This window comes from Lathyrus oleraceus, chromosome 4 (assembly GCF_024323335.1).
Source record: "Lathyrus oleraceus cultivar Zhongwan6 chromosome 4, CAAS_Psat_ZW6_1.0, whole genome shotgun sequence".
Taxonomy (NCBI): domain Eukaryota; kingdom Viridiplantae; phylum Streptophyta; class Magnoliopsida; order Fabales; family Fabaceae; genus Lathyrus; species Lathyrus oleraceus.
Window position 1 is genome coordinate 47,617,352 of NC_066582.1, and position 7,862 is coordinate 47,625,213.

General features: G+C 39.0%; 1 non-coding gene across 1 annotated transcript; it reads left to right on the forward strand.

Moving 5' to 3' along the window:
• The first annotated feature begins 7,537 nt into the window (after window positions 1–7,537).
• On the forward strand, window positions 7,538–7,644 carry LOC127076915 (small nucleolar RNA R71). Its single transcript, XR_007786929.1, has one exon. It is a non-coding gene; the product is annotated as a small nucleolar RNA R71 (small nucleolar RNA).
• Window positions 7,645–7,862: the final 218 nt, after the last annotated feature.

Consider the following 7,862-nt stretch of genomic DNA (forward strand, 5'->3'; position numbering starts at 1 on the left):
GAATACGGATAAAATACCGGATAGTGGGGTTGCGTATGTGCGAAGCAAGTAGTGCATCCCAATTAGTGGTTTCCACACCAGATATTTTTCCAAAGAGGTCGAATGTGTTCGTGTTCCATTCTGAGTTTGGGGGGATTCTTGGGTGGACTTGGTCTCCTACAGGAAAGCGTAGCATGGCACTCAACTGTTCCTGAGATAGTGAGTACTCAGTGTTGAACATACGGAACTTTGCGGTACCGGTTAAGTATTCGTCCTCACCGGCTGGAGTGGTGTAGGAATAAGAACTTAAAAACTCTAAGGTGAGTGATGGGTAAGTAGGGTGATTTTGTGTGCAAAGAAAGGTTAAATCAGAAAGCCTAAGTAGCCATTGCACACCTTGAAGTAATCCTAATTCTTGTAAGCAATTTAAATCTGGATACCTGGTAGATATGACACCGCGTTGTTGGAACCGAACGAACTGCTCTCGTTGATAGTTATCATCTTCAGCTCGGAAAATAATATTTCCGAATTGCGCTTCTTGATGTTAGGTCTCTGCCATATTGATAGGTAGGTAGAAAGAAGGAAAAGAGAATGAAATATATTTGTAAAGAATGGTTTGTTGGAATGATGTGGTGTAGGAAGAAAGGTATTATGGGTATTTATAGGAAAAGTTGTGGAATTGGGAAGAGGAGTGGGTGAGAGAAAAATAAATGTGGATGAATGTGAGTGGAATGGAGTAAAGAGGTGAGATGAATGGGGAAATGAAGGGAGCAACGGTCATGACCTTAACGGTCAACAACGTTTACGAGGAATCACGCTGTCACGCTCGTGACAGAGTGTGTTACGGGCGTCATGGGTTGCGTGGCGACCGTGACAGCTTGTGTGACGCTCGTCACGCTGGTGGGCATGCAACGGTCACTACGCTCATGACAGCATGCTGGTGCTTCATTAATTCTTTTTATTATTTATTTAATTTTTTAGTTTTGTTTATTATATTTGCTATTGTTTTATTTTTGATTTGCCATGAATGCCACTCTACTACACCATAGTGTATATATATTTTTTTCTAATAAGCCATGTAAGTAGTAGCATACAGTAAATATCATCATTGGGAATTTTAGATAATGCATAAATCAAAATAAAATTTAATTTAACCAATAATGCCAATAGCTTCATAAAAATAAACATAATGTAATATTTGACTGAAAAATAAAACATGTGAAAAATAAATCCTAAGATTAAAAGTAATGTTAAACGAAACTATAAATTTCCTAAAACTAAAATTAGTTAACTCTAATTCTTCTAGCCACTTGTAGAATTTCTCGCCGGAGGGGCAAAGGAATTGACACGGTGTAGCAACTCGTGGAATTGATTTGTCATTGCACTCATGTATTCCAGAAATTCATGTCCCATCTTAGTTAACTCTTCTCTAATGGCATCTTGTTCTGACATCAAGGCTTGAATAGCGGTATTATAATCAATTCCGGGCATATGATGTCTAAGATCAGGTATTGCCGATTCTGCGAGACGGGATAGGATGAGGTGGAGAGGCAACATCATGGTAACCAGTTGGTGTCTGTGGATCAGACTCAGCATAAGGAATCTGGTTGCCAAGAATCTCATAATCTTGGATGGTTTCAACAGATCTAACAGGAGAAGGTATTCCATTCAGGTTGTAGAGCCAATTATTTCGGTTATGGACACTAGTCATCGGACTAGGCATGGTGAATAGGTAAAAAGCTTGGTTGTTAATTAATAGTTCAAACTCTTTTGGTCCAAGGTTTCCTATAAACATAGTGTTGAAAAGGAAAAGTATATTCATAGGCTCAATGCCACAAAAAGGGTTAAAATCAAGCATGGGTTGGCGCAATCCAATAGCATTAGCAATCATAGTTATCAATCCTCCTATGTGAATCGGCGCACGGTCATCTTGAATAAGGAGGTCAAAACTCGCCAACATATAAGTGGCACCATTCACTGGACGGTTCTGGGAAGCACAAAATATTATGAAGAGTTCATCACGTGATACTGTGGTAATGTTTGATCTCTTCCCAAAAAGAGTGTGTGCTAGGATCTTGTGGAAATAACGAAAAGCTGGGTTATGTATGTTTCCAGAAAGAAACTCATGTTCCTCGGGGTCGTCATTTCCCGTCAAACTTCCCAAAAAATGCTCAAGCTCTCTATATTCAAAAAGACCTTCTTGGCTCATGGTGAATATGTCAAAAGAAGTAGGGAACCCTAAGAGGTTAGTAAATTCTTGAATGTTATACTGATACTCCATATTGAACATCCTGAATTGAATGAAACCTCGGTTTATTCCTTTTCCATGGTTTGGTAAATAAATCAGGGAGCTAAGGAATTCTAGAGTTAGCCTCCGGTAAGTAACAAATTGTCTCCGAATAGGAGTGGTTTCCCACCCTATTTGACTCAGCAGATATAGGACACTATCTCTTAGCCCAAGAACGGCCATTGCACAATCATCAGCATAAAAGCTTGGGTGCATCTCTCTCTCAGCTAGTTCTTCAAATTTTTGTCTCTGAGCTCTCCTTCGGAATTTGATACCCATACGATCAATATGTCCCATTAGGTTAGTGTTAACTTAAGAAAAGAAAAACAAGAATTTAGTCAGGATTTGGCCAGATGCCGAAAGAAGAAAGGAAGAAAAATTAATAAAATAAAATAAATAAATGAAGAATGAATACTGAATAAAATCAAAAGAATAGTCAAAGAAAAATAAAATTTGTGGGTTGTCTCCCACAAAGCGCTTTGTTTAATGTCGCAAGCTCGACACAAAACTATTAAATGTTAATCTATTAATTTTGGAGACAATACGTCTAAGTGCAGGACTTGCGAGTCTTCATTGTTTTCATCGTAATGATAATGTTTTAGACGCTGCCCGTTTACGATAAATGATTCAATAGATTTTCCTTTAATTTCTATAGCCCCACTAGGAAAGACATTAGTGACTTGGAAAGGGCCTGACCACCTAGAGCGTAGTTTTCCTGGGAATAACTTAAGTCTAGAGTTAAACAATAGGACTACATCGCCTTGTTTGAAAGTTTTCCTTGATATACGTTTATCATGCCATTTTTTCGTTCTTTCCTTGTAGATTCTGGCATTTTCGTAGGCGTCTTGTCTAAGTTCCTCTAATTCGTTTATATCAAGAATTCACTTTTCACCGGCGGCCTTATAGTTTAAATTTAAATTTTTAATAGCCCAGTAGGCCTTATGTTCTAACTCCACTGGGAGGTGGCAGGATTTACCATAAATAAGCTTAAATGGAGTTGTTCCTATGGGAGTTTTGTAAGCGGTTCGATATGCCCATAAAGCTTCGGGTAATTTTGATGACCAGTCTTTCCTCGATGTAGCGACTGTTTTTTCCAATATCTGTTTAATTTCTCTGTTAGACACTTCCACTTGTCCACTAGTTTGAGGATGGTAAGGTGTTGCTACTCGATGTTTTACACCATACTTAAACAATAATTTTTCGAGTATCTTAGATATGAAATGAGATCCACCGTCACTGATGACTATTCTTGGGACACCAAATCTTGGAAAGATTATATTCTTAAAGAGTTTAATTACTACTCGTGTGTCGTTTGTTGGAGAAGTTATAGCCTCAATCCATTTTGATACGTAGTCAACTGCTACGAGTATGTACTTGTTACCGAAAGAAGGTGGAAAAGGTCCCATGAAATCTATTCCCCACACATCGAAAATTTCTACTTCCAAAATGCCTTTTTGTGGCATCTCATCACGTCTAGATATGTTTCCTGTGCATTGACACCTATCGCATTTCTTGACAGCGGCATGCACATCCTTCCATATGTTTGGCCAATAAAGACCAGCTTGTAGGATTTTAGAGCAGGTTTTGGATGTACTTGCGTGTCCATCATAAGGAGCGGAATGACAATGTTGGATTATACTTTCTACTTCTTCTTCAGGTATACAGCGACGGAGAATACCATTAAGGCCTCTTTTGAAAAGTAAAGGGTCGTCCTAGTAATAATGTTTTACGTCATGGAAGAATCGTTTCTTTTGTTGGTAGGATAAATCGAGTGGAACCACTCCGGCGGCTAAATAATTGACGAAATCAGCGTACCATGGTGTAACGCATACAGCCAAGGTGGTTTCTACCTATTCATCAGCTCTATTTTCTTCCAAATTAGCTATAAGTTTATCGTACGAGAAATCATTGTTGATCGATGTTCTTTCCGGTTCCAGGTTTTCAAGTCTAGAAAGGTGATCTGCTACTACGTTTTTAGTTCCTTTTTTATCTTTGATTTCCAAATCAAATTTTTGTAGCAACAAGATCCACCTTAGGAGTCTAGGTTTAGCGTCCTTTTTTGTTAAGAGGTACTTAATGGCAGCATGATCAGTGTAAACGATTATTTTAGCTCCGACCAAGTAGGAACGAAATTTATCTAGTGCAAATACTACTGCTAAAAGTTCTTTCTCGGTCGTGGTGTAATTCATTTGTGCTTCATCTAGAGTTATACTCGCATAATATATGACGTGGAGTTTTTTATCCTTTCGTTGTCCTAAAATAGCGCCTACGGCGTAGTCACTTGCGTCACACATTATTTCGAAAGGTTCATTCCAATCCGGGGTCTGCATTATGGGCGCGGAGATCAATGCTTGTTTAAGTGTTTGAAATGCTTCTAAACATTTATTGTCGAAGATGAATTCAGCGTCTTTCATTAATAATCCGGTTAAAGGTTTAGTTATTTTAGAGAAATCTTTAATGAATCGTCGGTAAAAACCGGCATGTCCTAAGAAGCTTCGTATTTCTCTCACAGTTTTCGGAGGTTGAAGGTTTTCGATTACTTCTATTTTGGCTTTGTCTACTTCAATTCCTCTATTTGATATGATGTGTCCTAAAACAATTCCTTCTTGTACCATAAAGTGACATTTTTCCCAATTAAGTACTAGGTTTACTTTGACACATCGTTCTAGAACTCTCTCTAGGTTTTCAAGACATTCTTCGAAACTTTGCCCGCATACGGAAAAGTCATCCATAAAGACTTCTATGATGTTTTCGAGAAAATCGGCGAATATTACCATCATGCACCTTTGGAAGGTTGCAGGAGCATTGCACAAGCCAAACGGCATTCGTCGATAAGCGAAGGTACCAAAAGGACATGTGAACGTTGTCTTTTCTTGGTCATCAGGATGAATTGGTATTTGAAAGAAGCCTGAGTAACCGTCCAGATAGCAGAAATGAGAATGCTTGGCTAGTCTTTCTAACATCTGGTCTATGAATGGTAAAGGAAAATGATCTTTTCGGGTTACTTTGTTTAGCTTTCTATAGTCAATGCACATTCTCCATCCCGATTCAATTCGTTTGGTTATAGTTTCTCCTTTTTCATTTTCGATCACTGTTATACCTCCTTTCTTTGGTACTACGTGTACAGGACTAACCCATTTGCTATCGGATATAGGATATATGATACCTGCCTCTAATAACTTCATTACTTCCTTCTTCACTACCTCACTCAGGATCGGGTTTAGTCTCCTCTGATGTTCCCTAGAAGTTTTACAATCTTCTTCTAGTATGATGCGGTGCATACAAATAGAAGGACTTATCCCTTTAAGATCGGTGATGTTGTATCCTAGTGCGGTTGGATATTTTCTTAAGATATGTAGGAGTTTTCCGATTTCAAGTTTTCCTAGGTCTGCATTGACTATCACTGGTCGTTCAAGTTCTAAGTCTAGGAATTCATATCTCAGATTTTTGGGAAGTGTTTTCAGGTCGAGGGTTGGTTTCTTAAGGCATTGCGTAGGATCTGATGTTATTGCTAAACATTGGTTCAGTCTGTCTTCTACACGATAGTCAGACAATTCGTCATTTTCTAATTTTGTTTCTTTTATGCATTCATCGATGATATCCATGAAGTAACATGTGTCTTCTATTGCAGGTGCTTTCAAGAATTTGGAAAGAATAAACTCAATTTTCTCTTCTCCTACTTCGAAAGTGAGTCGTCCTTGTTTTACGTCTATGATAGCACCGGCGGTTGCTAAGAAGGGTCTTCCCAATATAACGGGGGTAACTTCATCTTCTCTTATGTCCATAATTATAAAATCGGTGGGAATGTAGAATTGACCTATGCGCACAGGAACATTTTCAAGAATTCCTACGGGATATCTAACGGAACGATCTGCTAATTGCACAGACATTTTAGTTGGTCTATATATTCCCATTTCAAGTCTCTTGCATATGGACAAGGGCATAACACTGATACTGGCTCCTAAATCGCATAAAGCTTTGTCTATGACAAATTTTCCTATGTGACAGGGTATAGAAAAACTACCAGGATCTTTAAGTTTAGGAGGCATATTCTGGATTATTGCGCTACACTCAGCAGTGAGTGTAACGGTTTCGCTATCTTCAAGTTTCCTTTTATTCGATAAAATTTCTTTTAAGAACTTAGCATATGAGGGCATCTGTGTGATAGCTTCTGTAAAAGGAATGGTGACGTTTAATTGTTTCAGTAGGTCAACAAATTTTTTAAATTGGCCCGCGTCTTTGGTTTTAATAAGCCTTTGAGGGTAAGGGATATGTGGTTTGTAAGGCGGCGGAGGTACATAAGGTTCTTTGTTTTCTACGGTTTCCTTATTACATTCTTCATTTTCCTTAGGTTTACTTTATTCCTCAGTTGACTTTTTAGAGTTTTGGTTCTCAATCTTTGGGTCAGACGGTCCTTCTACCTCTGTTCCACTTCGTAATATAATTGCATGAGCGTGGCCTTTCGGATTAGGTTGGGGCTGTCCAGGAAATGTACCAGTTGGGGCAGCAGTAGGCGCTTGTTGTTGAGCTACTTGCGAGATTTGTGTTTCCAACATTTTGTTATGGGTAGCCAGGGCATCTACTTTACTTGTTAGTTGTTTAATCTGTTCGTTAGTGTGTACATTCTGGTTTAAGAACTCTTTATTGGTTTGCTGTTGAGAAGCTATGAAGTTCTCCATCATGATTTCCAAATTGGATTTCTTAGGAACGTTACTGTTAGGTGTAGATGGGGTCGGCTTTTGATATCCAGGAGGTATAGCTGGGGCTTGACTGGGAGCTTGACCTGGTGCGTATAAAGCGTTGTTACTTTTATATGAAAAATTAGGATGGTTCTTCCAGTTTGAGTTATAGGTATGCGAGTAAGGATTTCCTTGAGCATAGTTCACCTGCTCTGTTTGGATTCCTGTTAGGAGTTGACAATTTGTAGGCGTGTGACCTTGAATTCCACAGACTTCGCAATTTTGAGTTACGGCAACCACGGTGGCTGGAGGTGATACATTTAAACTTTCGATTTTCTGGGCAAGAGCATCCACTTTTGCATTAACATGATCAAGGCTACTTATCTCGTACATGCCCCCTTTTGTTTGAGGTTTCTCTACCATTGTTCGGTCGCTTCCCCACTGATAATGATTTTGGGCCATGCTCTCGATAAGTTGATAAGCGTCAGTGTAAGGTTTATCCATAAGCGCACCACCGGCGGCGGCGTCTATTGTTAACCTTATGTTGTACAAGAGACCATTATAGAAGGTATGAATTACTAACCAGTCCTCTAAACCATGGTGTGGACAAAGTCTCATCATGTCTTTGTATCTTTCCCATGCTTCGAAAAGAGACTCTTTATCTTTCTGCTTAAATCCATTTATCTGGGCTCTTAACATAGCTGTTTTGCTTGGGGGGAAATATCGGGCAAGAAAGACTTTCTTCAACTCATTCCATGTGGTGACTGAGTTGGAAGGAAGAGACTGAAGCCATCTTCTAGCTTTATCTCTTAACGAGAAAGGAAAGAGACGAAGTCGAATTGCCTCTGAAGTGACACCATTAGCTTTAACAGTGTCAGCGTATTGGACAAATACGGATAAATGAAGGTTTGGATCCT